Raw genomic sequence first — 22999 nt, forward strand, 5'->3', positions numbered from 1 at the left:
AATAAATGATGGTTTTGCTTGTTTTCGATTCAGAGGGTTGCACACCAGCTAGACAGGCTGTTTCTACCATTTCAGGCGTCTTCAGTAGCTTTTGTTAGCGTGCACACCTCTGAATCGAAAAATAGCTCCACCATCATTTTAAAGGGAATATGAAAAATTTTTCAACCCTCTGAATCGAAAACAAGCAAAACCATAATTTATTATTTTATTTCCTTTACTCGGTTTGAGTACTGAAAGTTCCTCTGCTGTCCTTTTCCTAGACGAATGAAGGCGGAATGTGATCGTTTCCCTTTCGTTTTCTATATTCATCGTCTGATGTCTTATTAATTGAAAAAGTCGCAGATTAAGGATGTACCAGTAAGAACTTTCAACGCGAAAAGTCTCAGGTTTAAACTACTATTTACCATTTTAATTTTTATTAAATTGGTGGATTCTGCATCTGAGACTCTTCAATTTGTTGTGAGATGTCGCTGTATCGCGTCTAATGGGAAATTTGAATTATTTTTCAGATTCCCTTAAAAATGATGGTGGAGCTATTTTTCGATTCAGAGGTGTGCACGCTAATAAAAGCTACTGAAGACGCCTGAAATTGTAGAAACAGCCTGTCTAGCTGGTGTGCAATCCTCTGAATCGAAAAGAAGCAAAACCATCATTTATTATTTTATTTCCTTTACTCGGTTTGAGTACTGAAAGTTCCTCTGCTGTCCTTTTCCTAGACGAATGAAGGCGGACTGTGATCGTTTCCCTTTCGTTTTCTATATTCGTCGTCTGCTGTCTTATTAATTGAAAAAGTCGCAGATTAAGGATGTACCAGTAAGAACTTTCAACGCGAAAAGTCTCAGGTTTTAACTACTATTTACCATTTTAATTTTTATTAAATTAGTGGATTCTGCATCTGAGACTCTTCAATTTGTTAAAGACGGTAATATCTCATATGTAAACAGACAAATGGTTATTGTTCAATTTGTAGGAAATGAACTTCCTCAAAATATACAAATTAATTTATGCAATTTCTCTGTAGAACCATATATATTCCCCGTTCTTCAATGTTTTAATTGCTTGCGATATGGACATTCTGCCAAGCAATGTAAAACCAAACCTTCTCACTGTCGAAATTGTTCTAGCCTAAATCATACGTCAGACTCTTCTTGCGAAAAATTCTGCATTTATTGCCAAAATAATGAACACTGCTCTACATCCAGAGATTGTCCAATATATAAGAAACAAAAAATATCAAACAACTCATGGCCAGGGAAAATATTACATTTAAAGAAGCTGAGATATTGCATGATAATCCATCTTATGCCAAGATTTCTACAAATAATAGATTTTCAGTTCTTAATAATTCCACTAATTTTCCCTCTCTGCCACTTCCTAGTACGTCCCAAACTCCAAATTCTAACTTTTTGCTACGTAAACACATTGTTCGAAATACTTCACCCAAAAGACAAGTGAAAAACGTAAACCATCTGCTCCGGAGTCTCCACCTATTTCTCAGTCTCTGCCTACTTCTTCCCATTTTCAATAAAAAAAACCCAAATCTTCACATAATCACATCATACCAAATCCTTACAGAGATGACTTTATCCAATATAAGGAAAAACTAACAAGTCAGATAATATCCGTAGTTAAACAAGTAGTAATTCAGATTCATCCAAAACACATTACAATATAGAAGAAAATATTGAAATATGGTCTCTTCTATATTAAGTCCTTCAAATCTAATTCCAGAAATCGATATTGAATCTTGTTCTGATGATTCAATCCATTAATAAGATAAGTACACTCAATAGTAAAAACATTAAAGTTATCCAATGGAATATTCGTTCTTTCTCTAAAAACCATCCAAGTTTACTAAATTTTTTACACAATAATCCTGTAGATATTATAGCTTTATCGGAAACCTTTAAAGAACCAAACCATTCTTTTAAACTTAAAGGGTATAAGATTATCCGACAGGATCGTGCAAATGGCTTTGGCGGTGTTGGGAATTGCAGTTCGCCAAGACATTAAATTTATAAATTTTCCTATTACTTTTGCATATAAAAAAGATTTAGAACTTTGCGCAGTTAAATTTCCATCCTTAAATATCATACTAGTATCGGTGTATAAACCACCTAAATTAAATGTTTCTAAATCAGATTGGTCAAATGTCTTTCGGCAATTTAATTCTCCTGTTATTTTCTGTGGCGATTTTAACAGCCATCATACACTTTGGGGATCTCACATTAATAAAGCTTGTGGTAATCAATTAGTAGAAGCCTTAGATGATAATAACTATGTTGTTCTCAATAATGGTAAACCAACTAGAATTTCTCGTCCAGAAGAGCTACCTTCGGCGGTAGACATTACATTTTGCTCTGCTAGTTTGGCTAATGATTGTTGTGTATGGGATGTCGTACCAGATGCATTAGGTTCAGATCATTGTTTAATCAAATTTGAAATTATTAGGGATAGAGTTATAATAAATAAAAATCCAGCATCTAAATGGAATGATAAATTAGCTGATTGGTCTGCATACTCCACTATACTGGAAAATTCGTTAATTAGTACAAACCAAAATCTAAACTCCAATGTACCAAGCTTCTCTATTTTCATGGAAAAGGTCTCAGAGGCAGCATCTGCAACTATTCCCCTAAAAAGAGCAAGACAACAAGTAACTCAACGTCCAATATGGTGGGATACCGAATGCTATGATATGTTTTGTCGCAGAAAAGACGTCCTGAACCAGTATAAACGTGTCTCAAACTATACAAACTATAGTGGAGGTGGTTTAAGTCTATTTTCAATCCCAAAAAACCAGGAAAGGTATGCAGCAATGTTGTTAAAATGTTTGATACATTATGTAAAATGATTTATACATTATTTTTTCTCAATAGAGAAGTTTGTTATGCATACATAATGGTAATCCTGCAGTATAGTGACACGAGTTTTGTTGTAATCATAAGACAGTGAGTACAAAGACATACAAGTGTTATGGTAAATTATAATAATGTACCATACCAAGCCGGCCCTGCATGCAACCTTTTTTTCAGCGCAACTATAATTTTGGTGATAAACATCAGAAATGAGTAAGACTTTTCTCAGTGTACTATTTACGTAACTGTCGAATGAATACTAAAATTCAGTACATGCTAACATCATAGGAAATGCATAGGAACCGACCAAGCTGTCGCTTCTTGTCGCTGGTGTATTCTGTAATATAACTTCCAATAAACACGATAAATGCGCTAAGGTCACTGTCACTAAAAATGACAAAACGTCAAAATTCGTAATAAACAAGGTATCAAAGACATGCCGTATTGTTTATCTTTGTTTAACTTATTTTGGCTTCTATGGACAAGCGGTTTAATTTTGTTTCTGTGAGTAAAAAGAGACCTAGTATAAAAAATAATCTCTAAATAATTTCATGCATGTGCAAAGATATAATGGAAGAACTATATCTCTAATAATGAGGATTTTCTTTAGTTTATAAATGGCGGCTCTGGCTTTTTTAATGCGTATTCTTTTTCTTCTTCTGCATTATTTCGTAGTTAACTAGTTATTTCGTAATCAGTTATCGTTAACATTGGCGCCCAAATAGATAATATTGTGGATCATTTCTAATTTTATTCTATACGCTCTGATGTTCAAACATTACATGTAAAAAAATTACGTGATCTTAACTTTCGATGTATAAAATGCTGCAGGAATTCGATTTTAACAAATAGTAACGAGGAAATAATATGACGACGTTATTAATTATCTAGAATAAATTCAGGAATATCGTGCGGCAAAAAGAAAGATTTATTGACTGGACGAGACTTGGGTTAACGGTGGACATACAGTTGGCAAAGTTTGGCAATATAAAACAGTAACACAAGCTTTTGTTAAAAATTTGTCGACAGAATTGGCAGGTAAGGTTCAGCGTCTAATTGTCGCCCATATTGGCAGCGACATTATTGGTTTTCTGTAAAATGGCGCATTGTATTTATAACATCAAAAGTAAATTTTTCAAACTGAAGTAATTTATCTTATAGCGATCGAATGACAAAAAAAATCATAACGGCTAAAAAATAATATCAGAACGATAATTATTATCATTGCCTGGACCAAAAGTAACTTGGTCATTGACTTAAACTTTGGCAAATTAGGAGAAAACAATGAAAATTTTGGACATTTTCTACAAACAAGGACATAATATTGTTCTGGAGCGAAATAAGTGTGGCTGAAACCGTTCAGTCCGCGCGCCGTCCAGTAAAAAAAGTATTAACAAAAATTTTTAATTTGTGTAAACAAAGATTGTTTAAATAAGACTAAGTTTTCAATCTAATAGCACATAAAACAATACCAAAAATATTACTCTACCCCCACCAGATTGAAAACAAAGGGAACCTTCTCTGGTTACACCTTCGAGGCTTCTAAAATTTGCAAGCCATAACGGATGCTGTGAGTAAAGAAGTTGAGGGAATTTTACAATTTATAATTCACGTTCCATCTGCTCAGCGTGGTAAAGTTCCAACGAGAATGGTTCCCTTCGTACTCCAATCAGAGTAAACATGTAAATCAAAAATGAATGACCATTTTCAGTTTCGTTGCAAGACGAAACTACAGCCGCATCATATTCTAGTTCAATCAGAGAGTGCACCTCTACCGGTTTCGAAACTTATTAGTCTCTTATCAGGAGGCACATATGCTGCTCTCTCTGATTGAACCAGGACAAACGAAACGTTTCGTGTTGCAACGAAACTGAAAATGGTTATTTATTTTTGATTTACGATTACTCTGATTTAAGTACGAAGGGAACCATTCTCGTTGGAACTTTAACGCGCTGAGCAGATGGAACGTGAATTATAAATTGTAAAATTCACTCATCTTCTTTAGTCTCAGCATCCCTTATGGCTTGCAAATTTTAGAAGCCTCGGAGATGTAACCAGAGAAGGTTACCATTGTTTTCAATCTGCTGTGTAGAGTGATATTTTTGGTGTTGTTTTATGTGCTATTAGATTGAAAACTTAGTCTTTTGCTAGCAGTTGCCGCTAGGGTATCCCTGCCATTTCGTTCGTTGCAATCCGTAACTGCACGCCGGGGTTTGTCCTGGTTGGGTTAGAGAGAGCAGCATATGAGCCTCCTGATGAGAGACTAATAAGTTTCGAAACCGGTAGAGGTGCTTGCTGCACTCTCTGATTGAACTAGAATATGATGCGGCTGTAGTTTCGTGTTGCAGCGAAACTGAAAATGGTCATTCATTTTTGATTTACATTGTTTAGATAATTATACAGGTGTAACAGGATTTAACTCATTATTCAGATCTTTTAAAAATACTTAAATTAACTAAAGCAATCCATTAGGTATTTATTTATAAAACAACAAATAACGGAGATTTACCGAAATTGAAGGTCATAGTTGATTTTTACCTTCAGTGACTGCACTATAGAAAAAAACTGGCAATTCAATAATTGAGATGCGTATATTTTGCGAGCTCATAAATTATTAAACGATATCTAGTCGCCAAATAATTAATTTAAATTATTTTAAGTACAACTCTCTCTTAAGCCGGGAATATGGGATGGTTTTCTTGCGAAGGGGTTGTAGCTCAATAATCGAAAGGCGCGTGATTTAAGAGTTTATTCTTAGAATATAAGCTATACGAATTAAACTACTATTAACTTTTTTGTAAAAACTTACAGTTTTTCAGTGATTTACGAAAAACCGCTTCAAAACATGCATTTTTTCACGAATAATTAAAATTTTTGATCTTTAATAACTTAAAAAGTATTGACTTATTTTAATAACTTTATATAATAAATTTTGCTTATAATTTGTTCTTTTATAGATTTGTGCAGTTATTTTTTATAAAATAATTTTCACCCCTGAGAAGGGGCGGTATCCACCCTCAGGGTAAAGGCGCAAGGTGGTACCATGTCACCTTTGTTTCTTGAGGTATCCTCTAACCACTGACCAATTTTCGTGAAAATCGATGAAGGTTCACCGAAATTGAAGGTAATCGTTGATTTTTACCTTCAGTGACTGCACTATACAAAATAAATTGCAATTTACTGATCTAAATGCGCGTAATTTGGAAGCTTATAAATTATTAAATGATATGTAGTCGCCAAATAATTAATTTAATGCATTTAAGTACAACTTTCTCTTAAGCCGGGAAGATAGGGTGGTTTTCTTGCGAAGGGGTTGTAGCTCAATAATCGAAATGCACGTGATTTAATAGTTTATTCTTAGAGTATATAAGCTATAGGAATTATATCCGCAATACGATATATTTTAAGTTTTGTCAGCATTTTTCTCTTAAGTTAAATCAATTAAAGGGTTGTTTGGGGGTGAAGGGGATGAGCTCAAAAATCGAAATTATATTATTTCAAGAGCTCATAAATAGCTCGTAATTCTGCCGCAAAAACCGATTTAGTATTCCTATTTTTAAGTAGTGGGGGGGGCCCACTAAAGTATTAAATTCCTGCTCAGTGGAACGAGCTCAAAATTTTTAGTTTGCGGAATATGAAAGCTCATAAATAGCTCATAAATCAGGGCTATTTGATTTTTAATTTTGGCAAGTGGGGGGGGGGGCAGCTCAACACGGGTCCCATCCCTCACCCATGATGATATAATATATGTACGTTATTCAGCTACTGTAAAAGCCACGCCGCGACCCACCTGAAATCCGCCCGCGACCCACTAGTGGGTCGCGACCCACCGGTTGGGAAACGCAGGTATAGAGTATATACTAAGTTGTCATGAAATAGAAATAATTAAAGTACTCATTAACTACTTAAAAGAAACAAATATAGTTATTTAAATTAAATAGGTATAAATATAACAAAACTAATAGACTAAGGTAAAAACAAATAAAAATATGTGGCTAACGGACCTGCATCCAAGCCATTTTCTCTCTCTCTCTCTCTCTCTCACACACACATACTTTAATGGTTTAAAGATTACCATCCTATTGTTTATAACTTCGTCGCAAATGCCGGTCAACTTTGACCGGTTATATCTCAGGAACCACTCCTTGCAATTCAACTTTTTTCTTTTAAAAGAAGCGTCTTGCCTAGTCCTTTTTCTTAATTTAATTTAATTTAATGATTACCAAGATACTCTATTTAACTTTAAAACATTCCTGAGGCCGCTCAAATTCAATTATGTAAAATACGTTAGATAGGTATACCTAGTGAGTGCTATTTTATACGAAAATCATAGTTATTCTCGTGTATCATAGTTATTCTGGTTATTATTGCGATCGTCAATTTTTAATGAACAATTTAATTGTTGCTACACTATTTGTTCGATTGTTGTTGACTTCTGGAAATATACCTAATCTACTACAAAAAAGCTTTTATGGCACCGAGTTATTTAATTATTGATAAATAATTACTTCCCGAAAATCTTAGTTGACATTAAAAGATTTTGTTGGGAAAACCCGGATTTTCCGAGAAAAATTTTCGTCGAAGGAAATCAGAAAAAAATATCTCTAGACAGTCTTAAATTACGGTGAATTTTAATTCGGGTATTTTCGGTTTGAAGTTAAAATCTTTGGAGTTACAGAGCAACAATTAAAAAAAAAAGAATATTTCGGAGCGCTAATTTGTTAATAAACAAAATAGCACACTTTCTGCGGATTTTGCAAACCGATATTACTAATATGCAATCTTAAGATTCGATTCCAGAAATAACTGCTAAACAACTTTTCCCAAAGATGGCCTTTTTTTTCTATAACTTGCCCAAACTATTAATGTAAAACTAATGTATTAATAAAACCGTCGCAGATTTATAAAACAGAGCTTGTATTTGAAAAAATATATACCTTTACATATTATTTATACACCATTTCAACAAAGGAAATATAACGATTACGGAATAAGTTTTTTCGTCTTTTACTCGGAAATATATCTGAGCCATAGTTATTTTCCAAACCATTGTAACTTTTTTTATTTTCTTCAAAGTTTAACAAAGGCAATCCGAAACCTTCCATGTTAAGCACCAAGTTTTATCCACATGGAAACTACGAAAGCTTTCACACAGAAACTCTCTGAACACGTTTTTATGCCGCAGCTTTTGGGATAGAAAATGTTAATGTGGAAAAAAGCGCATAAAGAAACATTCCAGTGTGGTTGTTTGAAACATCAAACGGAAAATTATACAAGAGAATAATTATTTATTGCAGAACATAATACAAGACAAGTTTGTGAAGTTTCCAGTAATTTATAATAATACTAATTTGCATTCCAAAGTACCTATACAGGGTAGTAGTCTGAGTTATAGATTCTAGACCTCAATATATTAAGATTTAACCCAAATCACTTAAATAAGATATGGCTCCTTACTGAGTTACAGGGTGTTTTATTTAAAAATTTAAAAACCATTTTTACCCAGTACTTCAAAACTATTTGACATATCCTTATCATGCTTGGCATAAAGTGCGACTACTATACACCCTACTAAATTATGATACATAAACGTTTCTACCTACTACCAGAGGCGTACTAGAGGGCATCGTGAATGGTTGACCCTTCTCAAATTCTACGCCACTGGGGGAATTACTACTTTAGTGCCATTTTTAGATTCTGCAATACTTTCTACGTCAATAATATTGTTTAGGCAATACGTAAAGTATCCTTAACAATAGTAACCTATACTTATTGTACGGTTATAGAGTATATTCCCATAGGTAAGCTGGTTAAGAGTAGATAACGATTTTTCATATGTAATTTAAAGTATTATCTGCATAAATGGCACAAAGAATATTTGCTACGAGAGGTATATGGTTCAAAATGCATACAGTATCACGACTAATAAGTTATGTTCACATACATGTAGAGTACTTACAGTTTTATTCCTTGATGACGTGTCACATCAGAGCTCTGATTGAATTCCATAATCCATTTGGTTCATTTGTAAGGCACTCACTAATACGCTAAATAAATCATCGTCGATAATACTGAGCAGATTGAATTATCTGAGCGGTATAAAACGATAGCAAAAAAAGCCGGTAAAATGCGGCCTTTTTACGAATAGCGGGAGCGTCGATAGATTAGAGATGATTCTCGTTAGGAAGCTTTTGACGATCTGCCCCGGCGAGGGGTTCAAATGCGAGTCTCGACAATAACCTGGAGTTTCCAGAAAGGTTACATAAATACTACTTGAATTTTAAGTAATCAGTAGTACAGGGGCGTAACTAATTATTTTAGTGAGCCGTGTATAATATATTTATTGTACATATTGCCGGGGGCGACAGGCGAGAGAGATGGCCTATATCACCTCGAAGAGAGGGGATTGGCAAAGATGTGCACAACGATAAGAAATGTTTGAAGAAATTAGAGTTTATATACACAAGGGGTAACAACGATAAAATGGAGGAAAACGATAAGTTTTCCCCCTAGGGATAGATTTTAATCTTCCAGGGGAATCACAGCGATTTTCGTAATACCACGAAGAAAATCACCGTGAGTAGTGTGAATCTTGACAGTACGAACTAGACCATCCTTACCAGGCAATACATCTATTACCCTGGCAGTTGGCCATAAGAGTGGAGGAGTACCATCCTCCTTCAACAGAACCAAATCCCCGATCTTGACAGGGTCAGTAGGGTCGGTCCATTTATTTCTTTGCTGCAGGAGGCAAAGATAGTCTTTTTTCCACAATTTCCAAAATTGCTGTTGAATTTTACTAATACGCTGAAAAAGATTCAACCTATTTTCAGGTATCTCTGAAACACTTGGTTCAGGGGGCGCGGTTAAACTTCTTTGAACTAAGAAGTGAGCTGGAGATAGGAAAGCGAAGTCATTGGCGTCAGACGACATCCTAGTGATGGGTCTCGAATTTAGAATAGCCTCGATTTGGCATAATACTGTGTTAAACACTTCAAAGGTGAAGTGGGAATTTCCTATAATTCGATAGAGGTGATACTTCACACTCTTTATTCCTACCTCATGGAGGCCGAATTGATGGGGGTTGCGGGGAACACCCATCTTGAAAGTTATGGAGTTTTGAGTACAGAATTCCTTAATCTGTTCCGAATTATTTTGATTTAAGAAAAAATCATAGAATTCGCGCATTTCATTTTTTGCCCCATGGAAATTTGTGGCATTGTCGCTCCAAATAATACTGGGCGTGGATCTTCTGGCAATAAACCTTTTCAGAGTAAGAATATAGGCTTCTGCGCTTAATCCTGTGACGAGTTCGATATGAACACATTTAGTGCTCATGCAAATGAAATAGGCTACGTATGCTTTGTAAAGCGGTGCCTTCCTCAAATGTGAGGACTTAATTAAGAAGAACCCCCCATAGTCCACTGAGACGACTTGGAAGGGTCTAGTGGGGAGTACACGATCGGGATGCATATCTGCCATCTGTTGAACAGAATTGGGTGTCATGAATCGGAAACAGTTTACACACTTACGAATTAAGCGTTTAATCTGTCTTAATCCGTCAATTGGCCAGTACTTCATTTTGACATACGAAAGTACTGTTTGCGCGCCTGAATGTAATAACTTATGATGAGCTTGAGTCAAGATTAGTTCTACAACTCGACATTTAGAAGGAAGTAGAATGGGGTGTTTTTGATTATACGATATGGGGGCGTGTCGGAGACGTCCTCCCACACGAATCAGCCCATCATTATGTTGTAGGAAGGGGTTGAGTTTACGAATGGCTTTATTGGTCACGAGTTTAGCATTTTTCAATTCAAGAATCTCTTTTTTAAAGTAGATACTTTGGATATACCTGATGATCGCGTGATCAGCGATCTCCATTTCGGGTGGCGTCAATATATCCGTATCTCGTGGAGAGTTATTTATTTTCTTTTTAATATTACTGATGAATCTAAAAAGATAAGCGACAATTCTTTGAATTTTACGAAAAGAAGAAGATTTAGCGAATAGATTTTCAAAGGTGTCGTTGAGTTCGTGATTTGTTGCTATGTTTGAGACAACTAACTTCCTTAATTCAGGAAGATCATCCTGAAAATGAGGAATTTGATGAAGAGAAAAATCGATGGGATTGTCTCTAATAAAGCTAGGTCCGCATAACCAGTCTTCGGTGGTCTGGGGATTATCAAAGACATTTATCCCTCTGGAAGCGGGGTCAGCGATGTTTTCGTGACTTCTGACGAAATGGAAATCACAAGGAAAAGTTTCCAACAAGGAATTGACCTTTTGAATTCTGTTTTGTACAAAAATGTTCCAAATGTGTTTTTTAGAAAGTATCCAAGACAAGGCAATTGTAGAGTCAGCAAAGAGATGAGATGAAGATATACTCAAATTTTTCTTGAAGATGTGAAAAAGTCTATGAGCCAGAGTGACTCCCAACACTATTCCACAAAGTTCCAATTTGGGGATGGTGAATTTATTTTTTAGCGGAGAAATTTTGTTTTTAGAAGCGATAAGCCGCGACGATACAGAAAAGTCTGAGTATGTCGCTTTGAGATACACACAAGTGCTGTATATTTTTTCCGATGCGTCGGTGAAAATAATTAATTGAACATCAACAACTTTCTTTTGTAAAAGTAAGCATCGAGGTACCTTGACCTCTTCTATAGTTTTGAATGTCGATAAGAGGTTTTGCCAATTTTTCATAATGATGGGTGAGTCAATGGGTTGATCCCAGTCCAATTTCTGGGACCATATTTCCTGTATCAAGAGCTTAGCGTTCACAAGGACAGGGGATAACCATCCTAGCGGGTCATACAAAGTAGCAATGTAGGAGAGAATAGTACGTTTAGTAACAACATTAGCCAATTTGAAGATAGGAGTTTTAAACGAAAAGTGGTCGCGTTCTGAATCCCAGAATATGCCTAAGACTTTATCAGATCCCGTGAAGTTAAGACTGACTTCAGAGACGGGATTTAAATTGTGTTGAGACAGAAATTCTGAAGAACTGCAGTTCCACTTGTGGAGGAGGAAACCATGGGTTTCTAGCAAAGAAGTTAATTGTTCGAAAAGACAACTTAATTCATGAAGACTGTCAGCACCGCTGATCAGGTCATCCATATAGATAGATTCTTGCAGAACACTAGTAGCAAGTTCGTGGGTATGTTTGTTGTTGTCAGCGATGTGCTTGATAACTCTTTGAGCGATAAATGGGCTACTTGGGAGCCCGAAGGGTAATCTTTGAAATTGATAGCACCGTAAAGGCTGCTGAATATTGTCCCTAAAGAGAAAATTTAACAGAAATGTTTCAGTGGGACAAATGGCGATTTGTAGGAACATAGCCTTGATGTCGCCTACTAGTGCGAATTTAAACTGACGAAACTTAGCGAGAATGTCAAAAAGTTCATGTTGGACGACATAACCTTTGTCTATGACGTCACTGAGGGAGATTCCCGTAGACGATTTATTGTTTGGATCGAAAACTATACGAGTGGAAGTAGTAGAGTTGGATTTGAAAACGGGAAAGTGAGGGAGAAAGTAATTAGGTTTACCTGAGTCATTTAGCATTTTTAACGGCACTTGAATTATTTGTCCGTTATTGAGATATTCCGATATAATGTCCTGATATTTTTCCAATAAATCAGGGTTGAGTTGAAAACGTTTCTCGAGACTGAGAAAACGTCTTTTTGCCGAGAGAAACGAATTTCCCATGTCTATATCTTCGATAGGGAGTTTGAGATTGAGTGTGGACTCATATCGTCCATTGGGGAGAACATTAACATGTTTTACAAAATTAATTTCAGCGGGGTGATCATTAATGAGATCGGTGTTCTGAGGAGCGGCTTCTTCCAGCTCCCAGAATTTTTGTAAATGATCGGATAGTTCCTCGTTGGACACTACCGGCTCATTTACGGCGGAAGGAGTGTTATGAGAACAACAAGTAACGAGAGAGTTTGAATAAAATTCCAAAGCCTTTTTAGTATTTTTCGACTTAAGAGCAAAGTCTGGAACTGACCCTGATATCGTGTACCCGAGTAGAGTGCGTTGAAGAACGGGAAGACCTTTTCCCAAACGAATTATTTCAGGTTGAATGATATCGTTATACAGGTCTGCACCGAGCAGGATACCAATTGGGGATGTTACATGGAACATCGGATCACCTAATGGTATCTCTGAGGGTATGTTTAGTTTGCTCGCCGAAATAGAAATTTGAGGAAGCGGATTTGTTATCTTTGGGAGTACAGAGCACGAGATGTCAAAAGGAACGTCGTTAGCGACAGCGAAAATTGTTGTATCTACAATAGATTGAGACGAGGATGAGGTGGAGTTAATTCCATTGATCCGTAATTTTCCATCTCTAGTGGTGAGTGACAGTTCCTTTACGAGGTCAGCACTAATAAATGAAACCTGTGAGGCCGAGTCTAAAAGTGCCTTTGCGAAGACCCTCTTGCCGCTAGGAGCGACAAGATAGACCTGGAGTGTGCTTAATAACACCAAATGATTATCAAGCGAGGCTGCAGATAGAGCCATTGAATGTGGAGTCGAATTTTGAAGATTAACTTCCGTTTCAGGAGCTCTAACATGTGAGGGCCCCTGTTGTGAATTACCCTGTGTATGGGAGTTATTTGAGATAGCGGTTTTATTATGATTATTTGAGTTGTGTTGGCCAACAGCCGCGGAAGGGTTACTATGACCCGTTTTGTCGAAATGGAGCAACGTGTGATGACGAGATTTACAAACTATGCAAGAGAATTTGGATTTACACTGATCGAGCATGTGAGACCCAAGACAATTAATACAAAATTTATTTTGTTTGACAAAACTAAAACGTTCTTTAGAATTCAACTGCTTGAACTGAGGACAAGAGTAGATCGAGTGAGAGTCGTTGCAATAGGAACATTTCTTAGGACCTAAGCGAGGCGAAAGGTTACTGGTAGAAGTGTCTGAGGCTAGGTGTAAAGAGTGTCTGGAAGTAGTAGTCGATTTTGGTTTTGATTGAGATTGAATATTCTCAAGATGAACAACGCGTGTCTCGATTTCCCCTAGAAAATGGACAAAATCAGGGGTAGCTTGGCTACCACCGGATTGGAACTCAAGAGCCCTAATGGTAGGTGCGTCGAGTTTCTGAGTAGCGATATGTATGAGAAGTAAATGCAAGAGATCTGAAGGGGGCCTATTCAAGTTCAATAGGGCCTTGAAATTATTTGACATGACCGTATGAAAATTTCTTAATTGTGAGTGATTTGCGTTTCCAGAAATAGGAGGCGCATCAAGAATTTGAGAGATGAGAGTTTTGATAAGCGATTTAGAGTTGGCGTACCTTTGTGTCAGGTTATCCCGGGCTATTTTGTAATTGTCACCTGTGAGTGGGATATGCTCGAGAAGCGTCAAAGGCTCGGAAGTTAGAAAACTTTTGAGGTAAATGAGTTTTTCCAGATCACTTAATGTAGTATCAGATCCTATTATTGTATCAAAGGTCTCAATGAATGAATTGTATTCAGTAACTAAGCCACTAAATGGTTTTAACTGAATACGAGGGAGGTTTACTGTTCGTTGCCTAGCCATAGACTGTGAGGTTAGAGAAGAATTAGGGTCAAATTGGAGGGAGGGGGTAGCAGTCACATTAGAACTTTCAATGACCTCTAACCTTTCTTCCAATAGAGAAATTGTATCCAAATATTTATCAAAAACCACAGAGGAATCAGTAGAGGGGGTAGGTTCCTCGGGGATCGTCTCCAGCACATTTTGAGCATCGCGGAAAAGTCCGTAAGAATGTTTGAGTTGTGAAATTATTTCACGAATTTTATATTTGTTTAGAGAATTAAGAGTTGTGGGAACCGAATCAGCCAACTTGGTTATATCAAGTTTTGCGGTGAGCCTCTGTCGGTTATATTTTGATCGGTCAGCCATGTTGCGAGAATGTGAGATTAGATAGATTATTTGCAAATGTCTAAACCTATAAATCGATGCGAAAATGAGAGAATATGTACAATATACTATATATTACACGTTTAATAGTGTGAGATTGGCTTAATAGTATCACCCTGTATGAGCGCAGATTAGTATATGAAATGCAAAACTATAAAATTTCAAAATATATGCAATTTTCCAAAATGGGTATTTTTCAGCAAGTGTGAGACACCCTTAACAAGTATTTAAATTAATTAAATTGAAGGAAAAAACAATTATTTATTTTCTATAGTTTTCTAGAAGTGTAAAATGAGCTTAAGCGAAGCTAAATGTAGCAAAAACTTACAATTTATGCAAGAAAACAAAATTATTTTTAATAATTTTTGTAACCTGTGAACCAGGCTTAATCGGATTCAAAATTATAAATTTAATTTAAATCAAAAGGTTGAACAAACAATGTTAAAATTATAACACCCGTACTATCAGCCAAGAAATGAGTACACTTTTTGTATACTATAAACAGAAAAATATATTTACGAAAATAAAATAATGTAATATATGCAAATATTTTTTCATACAAACAAAACGACTCCTTTATTTGAACAAAGCAAGTAGTTTCTGAAATTGCACGTGTAGACCGGGCTTAACAACCTACCAGCTATTGTAGAGACGTGCTGGGTTAAATACTGAGAATTTGAGTGCAGAAAGAGAGGAATATTTTATTTTTGTGCCGGGGCGGCGTGGCTTGGAAATTTCCAAATGCAACAGAAAGACACTATAAATGAAAAACCGTTATTCTCAGAATAGAGATTATCAAAATATGCAAATACGAAGGACCTTGAGGATTTAATTAATAAATAATTAATATGATACGGCTCGATGGAACAGAAATGTTTAGGCAATACGTAAAGTATCCTTAACAATAGTAACCTATACTTATTGTACGGTTATAGAGTATATTCCCATAGGTAAGCTGGTTAAGAGTAGATAACGATTTTTCATATGTAATTTAAAGTATTATCTGCATAAATGGCACAAAGAATATTTGCTACGAGAGGTATATGGTTCAAAATGCATACAGTATCACGACTAATAAGTTATGTTCACATACATGTAGAGTACTTACAGTTTTATTCCTTGATGACGTGTCACATCAGAGCTCTGATTGAATTCCATAATCCATTTGGTTCATTTGTAAGGCACTCACTAATACGCTAAATAAATCATCGTCGATAATACTGAGCAGATTGAATTATCTGAGCGGTATAAAACGATAGCAAAAAAAGCCGGTAAAATGCGGCCTTTTTACGAATAGCGGGAGCGTCGATAGATTAGAGATGATTCTCGTTAGGAAGCTTTTGACGATCTGCCCCGGCGAGGGGTTCAAATGCGAGTCTCGACAATAACCTGGAGTTTCCAGAAAGGTTACATAAATACTACTTGAATTTTAAGTAATCAGTAGTACAGGGGCGTAACTAATTATTTTAGTGAGCCGTGTATAATATATTTATTGTACAAATATACTTTTCATTGGTAACGATAAAGTCATTAGTTTTCGAGATATTTGAAATTAAATATGAAACGACACAGTTATTTTGATTAATATAATTTATGACGAGCGATCCACAATTATTGGGATCAAAGCTAGCCGTGCAAAAAATTACGTATGTCTTGTTTTAATCTGAATTTATATCATTGGTTTATTAATTAATTTTGATTAACATTATAAAACATAAAAAATCAGTCAAAACCTTTAACACAGAACTTTAATCAAAAATAAAAAGAATTAACAAAATTATAAGTAACAATACTAAATCAAATCAAACAAGATGCTGCATAATATGTCCACCACCAACATCTCTACATAACTTAACTTTTCTTGTTAAGTTGACGTACACTGCAAAGTTGACGTAAACTGGAAAGTATAATAGACATGCACTGTATCTCTGTCGTTCAGAGCCACCTATGGTGACAATAATTTTGGATCACACGTTATAATTCATATAATTAAAATTTAAAAACTATTTGTACCCAGTACTTTAAAACTATTTGGCGTATCTTTATCATACTTGGCAGAAAGTGTAGGTACTGTACACCCTACCAAATTAAGATAAATAAACGTTTCTAGCTACTACCAGAGGTGTACGACAAAGGATGGCTGGTTTACCCTTCCCAAATTCCACGCCACTGACGCAATTGTTACTTAATGTAATTTTTAGATTTTCCAATTAGACCAGTAAGGATTTGTTTTTAGGTGGATGTGAGAGTTGGCATTCAGATTTTTGCGGATAAAGTTAGGTGATAACTTCGTTAATAATAATTGATTTATGCTCCTTCTCAAATTTTCCCGGAACATTAATACAAAAATAAAATATTTAAAAATTTCAAAAAATTTGTTTTTTTTCTAATTTTTTTGCTTATAACTTAAAAACTATTCATTTTAGAACAAAGTCGTATAGGAATAAAACAAAGATAATTAAATTTTCTATCAGACGCGATTAGCTAAAAATGTCTTAATTTATCACCCTTGCTTCAAAATAGCAATAAATATAAAATAAGGGGGCAAAACAAGCCTGTCCTTATTCAATGATTTTCCATCACTTAGGTTACACTTGGAACCTTCCTAATTCGCTTAGAAAATTTTTGTAATATGCTAAAACCGTACACCAAATTTCATTAAAATTGACTTACTGGATTTTGAATAATAATTTTGCAATCTAAACTTTTTTTAAAAAATTAAAATTTTTTAAAATCTTGCACAACAAAAACTAGAACATAACAAAGATTTGTCAATTTGTTTACATATAAAGAAGTACTTTACCTATCTAATGCACTTTACAGAATTGAAATCGGATTATTTAAGCAGCCTCAGCAATGTTTTAAAGTTATAAACAATTTTTTGGCTTATAATCAAATTAGTGCTGTGGCCAGGAGGGGGTGCTACGGGCTCCTTTATTTAGATGGACTTACCCAAGTTTTTTATGTATTTTGACCCGTAGAACACGATTTTTTTGGGTAGCAGTTGATCCGGATGTCGATAAGACTGTTATAAACAAAGAACTTGAGGAATTACATAACATCGATTTTTCGCAAAAAATTTTTTTTTGTATTTCTTGGGTAATTCTAAGCAAAAAATGTTCTTACAAGTTTTTTCGTAGGATACATAGTTTTCGAGATAAACGCGGTGGAACTTTCAAAAAATCGAGAAATTGCAATTTTTGAACGCGAATAATGTTTGATTAAAAAATAAAATAGCAATTCTGCTGACAGCATTTGAAAGTTTAAGTCAAATTATACCGGTTTTAATTATTTGCATTGCTAAAAATTAATTTTTTTTATTAAACAAAGCTATTTGTTTATAAGCCAAAAAATTGTTTATAAATTTAAAACATTGCTGAGGCCCCTTAAATAATCCGATTTTAATTCTGTAAAGTGTATTAGATAGGTAGAGCACCTCTTTATATGTAAAAAAATTAGCCAATTTCTAAATGGTCTACTTTTTGTTCAGACAGATTTTAAAAAATTTGAACTTTTTTAAAAACATTTAGATTGCAAATTTATTATGCAAAATTTATTAGGTCGATTTTAATGAAATTTGGTACACGATTTAAGTATGTTACAAAGAATTTCCTAAGCGAATTACTAAGGTTCTAAGTGCCACCAAAGTGGTTAAAAATATTGAATAATAACAGACTTATTTTGCCCCCTTATTTTGTATTTATTGCTATATTGCAGAAAATTTAATACTTTAAGACATTTTTTACCAGTCGTATATCATACAAAATTCAATTATCTTTATTTTATTTCTGTGCGACTTTGTTCCAAAACGAATCGTTTTAAAGTTATAAGCAAAGAAAGCAGAAAAAAATCGACGTTTTTCGAAATTTTTAAATATTTTAATTTTTTTATTAATGTTCCGGGCTTATTTGAAAGGAGCATAAGTCAATTATTATTACTGAAGGTGTCACCTAACTTTATCTGCAAAAATCCAAATGCCACCTCTCACATCCAAAAATAGACGTTTTTTCGCAGATCCTTACTGGTCTAAATAATTTTTATGTTAATAATATACTCTTCATCCGTACCTAACGATAAAATGATTCGTTTTCGAGGTATTTGAAATTTAAAATGAAGCGACACAATACATTAATCAAAATAACCGGGTCGTTTCATTTTTAACTTCAAATATCTCGAAAACTAATGACTTTATCGTTACCAATGAAGAGTATATTATTTACGTAGCAAGTATTGGAAAATCGTAAGATTGCACTAAAATAGTAATTCCCCCAGCGGCGAAAAATTTAGGAAGGGTCAACCATTCACTATCCCCTGTCGTACGCCTCTGGTAGTAGCTAGAAACGTTTATGTATCATAATTTAGTAGGGTGTATAGTAGTCGCACTTTATACCAAGTATGAAAAGGGTATGTCAAATAGTTTTCAGAGATTGGACATTCTTAATGATAAAAATCCACAAGGAAAAATTTTCCTGTAGTTGGCTGTATACCATATAATACAAAAAACAGTAAAATCCTGTATAAAAGGTATATTTAAAATCCCTCAAAAGGGCCACATCAAAATCACAACATAACTAGTTTTCGACTGGTTTACCAGTCATCATCAGTGCTTACGTGCAATGTATATGCTAACCACCAAGATATTGCTTGACAAAAATATGTGGGTCAAAGCCCAGTAAAAGTTGTCCGTCAAGGTATAAATATTAAATTAAGCTAGGATGTTTAAAATATTTGGTTAATCTGCCCCAGGTAACATCTGAGCTATGGATATGACTTGTTCACATGTTAAAAGTATGACGGCAAGGCCCTTTTGAGGGATTTTAAATATACCTTTTATACAGGATTTTACTGTTTTTTTATTCTTAATGATACACCTTGTATATAAGGCGTGTAGAAGCCAAGGGATACAAGTGCATTTTTGGTACTTTTGAGAAAATCAAGTTTGAAGTTTAACACTTTTCCTAAATTATACCGCTTGTTTTTCAAAATAATTAGTGATTGGCTGGTCTTTTTAACTTTAAAAACTTTTATGTAATAGTATATTTATATCAGATTGAAAAAACTTAGCATTTTATAAGATATTCTAGAAAAAGAAACAGCACTTATACCCATTGTCTTCCAATTAAATACTTGGACTGTACTTGTACCTTTATTCCTTTAAATACAATTTAATTAACGAAACACCGAATTTTTGTAAAAAAGTGAACAATTGCCATATAAAATGTAAAAAGTAGGAAACACACTAGAAATACAATTAATTAGTCATCATCGCTTTCAAAGCAGTTATCTGGTTCGTCGGGTTCTTCCTGAATATGATCCTGAGTACCTTGACCTAGGATTTGTTGTCTTTCCCGTTGTTGGTAAGGCAAATTTCTGTGGAAGTTGTGATGGATGGGAGGCACAAACTACACTAATTCCATAATATTACCATATGTTGCCTGTTTTAATAATGGCTTTCGGCTTTCTAGTTTCACGTGGTAGATTATTTTGTAATATCTGAGGTTTTCCCCGACGATTCGGTTTCATGCTCAAATTTTCGAGAAGAGATTTAGTTCCTAGTTCCTACACTGTTCTTGAAAAACAATGTATCAGGATGATCTTTATATTATTATTAATCAACGTAAGATTTTTGTTATTTATGTTTGTTTACTCTTAATATTGGTTATGAACAAGTGTGCTTGGTTGTAGAGTAATTTCCATTCACGTCTAAAATGTAACTAAGTTCGCAAAAATATAATTACTAAAATTACTAGATATGTATAGACAATATTTAGTTTAGTGTTACTAGACAATTACTAACAAGTATTAAAGAGTTGGTTGCCAAACGATATAACTAACACTTGTTTGGAGGTCAAGGGATATAAGCGTACTCATATCCAATGGCTGCCAAATGATAAACAAACTATTTTCAAGATATAAGTGAAATATCCATAGATGTCACTACTGGTTTTTAAATTCACTTGTATCCTTTGACCACAACATTAAAATGGGCATTGACTATCTATTACTGTAATTATCTCCAACTTGACCAAAATTGCACTTATACCACTTGGCTTTTAGACACCTCATATGAAATAAAAGTATTCTTTGTTGTCTGCATTTTCTGAAAGTCAACCATTTAGGTACCTAAATTAGAAATATACCAGGTGCACTAAAATGTACAGATATTTCGGCACAATTATTAAAACATTTAGTACCCCAACTCTGGGGAAGAATGCAATATCTAATAACATATGAACCAAGGAGTAAATGCCAGAGGAATGGGCAGTTGGCTTTATATAGCCAATATATAAGATAGGAGATAAGAGGGAATGTCAGAATTACAGGCCACTTACTAAAATGTAGTATGTTACCTAAATGTAGTATGGGTACATTCCATGTCAAATCACTCAGGCAAAAACTTTTGGATCTCCGATTTTTCTGAAACTTGGTGTATAGCTTCTGCGGGACGTAAAAATAAGATATTTAAGGTCAAAAAGTCTTCTTCTTCTCTTTTTCTCAAAATGTTATTTTATGCGATTTTACAGTGATTTATTTAATTAAATTTGCATCTTCTATCGTAAACTATCAATGGAAAAACTAATATTTTAATAGAAGGGACTCAAAAATGTCATTATATGGCATTATAACAAGTTATTTTGATTCAAAACAAGTTTTTGGTCAAATTTTATAGTGTAGAATACCGTTTTTTACATTTTCCTCCATTCCCAAAATACATCATAATCGATTTGGCTGAAAATTTGTCCACAGACAGCCAAAACATAGCACTTAAGTGGTTAGAAGGATTTGAATTACATCTATTACAATACCAAAAAAGATACATGCAATAATATCAGACTCAAAAGTATATTAGTCCAGTCAGGATAGAATTTGACCTTGCATGCCGAGCTGCCCAAAATTTTATTTCTCTAATCTTTAGGTGGGTCAGTAGTAGCCTAAATTTAAAATTGCGAATGAATTCCCCCTTTACGTTAGCCGCCATCTTGATTTTAAAGGAGAACCGTTTTTGCTCAATATCTCCGCCATTTTTAACTTTTCGACAAAAATGGTAGGAACTGAAATTGTTCCAAATAAATTCTTTTTACAATTATTACAATTATTTCTATTTAACAATTTTTGTCGTAAGGTCGATATTTTCCGAGTTAATTGTACTTACAGTAGACGCCTATATTTTTGACTATTATATTAGACCAGTAAGAATCTGTGAAAAAACGTCTATTTTTGGATGTGAGAGGTGGCATTCGGATTTTTGCAGATAAAGTTAGGTGACACCTTCAGTAATAATAATTGACTTATGCTCCTTCTCAAATATGCCCGGAACATTAATAAAAAAATTAAAATATTTAAAAATTTCGAAAAACGTCGATTTTTTCTGCTTTCTTTGCTTATAACTTTAAAACGAGTCGTTTTGGAACAAAGTCGTACAGAAATAAAATAAAGATAATTGAATTTTGTATGATATACGACTGGTCAAAAATGTCTTAACGTATTAGCTTTTCTGCAATATAGCAATAAATACAAAATAAGGGGGCAAAATACGCCTGTTGTTATTCAATATTTTTAACCACTTTGGTGGCACTTAGAACCTTAGTAATTCGCTTAGAAAATTCGTTGTAACATACTTAAACCGTGTACCAAATTTCATTAAAATCGACCTAATAGATTTTGCATAATAAATTTGCAATCTAAATGTTTTTAAAAAAGTTCAAATTTTTAAAAATATTTCTGAACAAAAAGTAGACCATTTAGAAGTTGGCTAATTTTTTTAATAGAGGTGCTCTGCCTATTTAATACACTCTACAAAATTAAAATCGGATTATTTAAGGGGCCTCAGCAATGTTTTAAACTTATAAACAATTTTTTGGCTTATAAACAAATTGCTTTGTTTAATAATAAAAAATTAATTTTTAGCAATGCAAATAATTAAAACCGGTATAATTTGACTTAACCTTTCAAATGCTGTCAGCAGAATTGCTATTTTATTTTTTAATCAAAAGTTATTCGCGTTCAAAAATTGCAATTTTTCGATTTTTTGAAAGTTCCACTGCGTTTATCTCGAAAACTATGCATCCTACGAAAAAACTTGTAAGAACATTTTTTGCTTAGAATTACCCAAGAAATACAAAAAAATATATTATTTTGCGAAAAATCGATGTTATGTAATTCCTCAAGTTCTTTGTTTATAACAATCTTATCGACATCCGGATCAACTGTTA

General features: G+C 34.2%; 1 protein-coding gene across 3 annotated transcripts in view; it reads right to left on the bottom strand.

Annotated features, from left to right (window-relative positions):
* Nucleotides 1-22999, bottom strand: part of LOC126886960 (dentin sialophosphoprotein) — a 484697-nt gene that overhangs the window by 29651 nt on the left and 432047 nt on the right. The window contains exon 1 of one of the 3 annotated variants that reach the window (XR_007698843.1): nucleotides 8818-12011. The exons of the other annotated variants lie outside the window; for them this stretch is intronic. The gene's annotated coding sequence lies outside the window, so the exon portion shown is untranslated. Of the gene's footprint in view, nucleotides 1-8817; nucleotides 12012-22999 lie in introns of those variants that run through there. 3 annotated transcript variants of the gene reach the window in all.

The sequence above is a fragment of the Diabrotica virgifera genome, chromosome 6 (genome assembly GCF_917563875.1).
Source record: "Diabrotica virgifera virgifera chromosome 6, PGI_DIABVI_V3a".
NCBI classification, from domain to species: Eukaryota; Metazoa; Arthropoda; class Insecta; order Coleoptera; family Chrysomelidae; genus Diabrotica; species Diabrotica virgifera.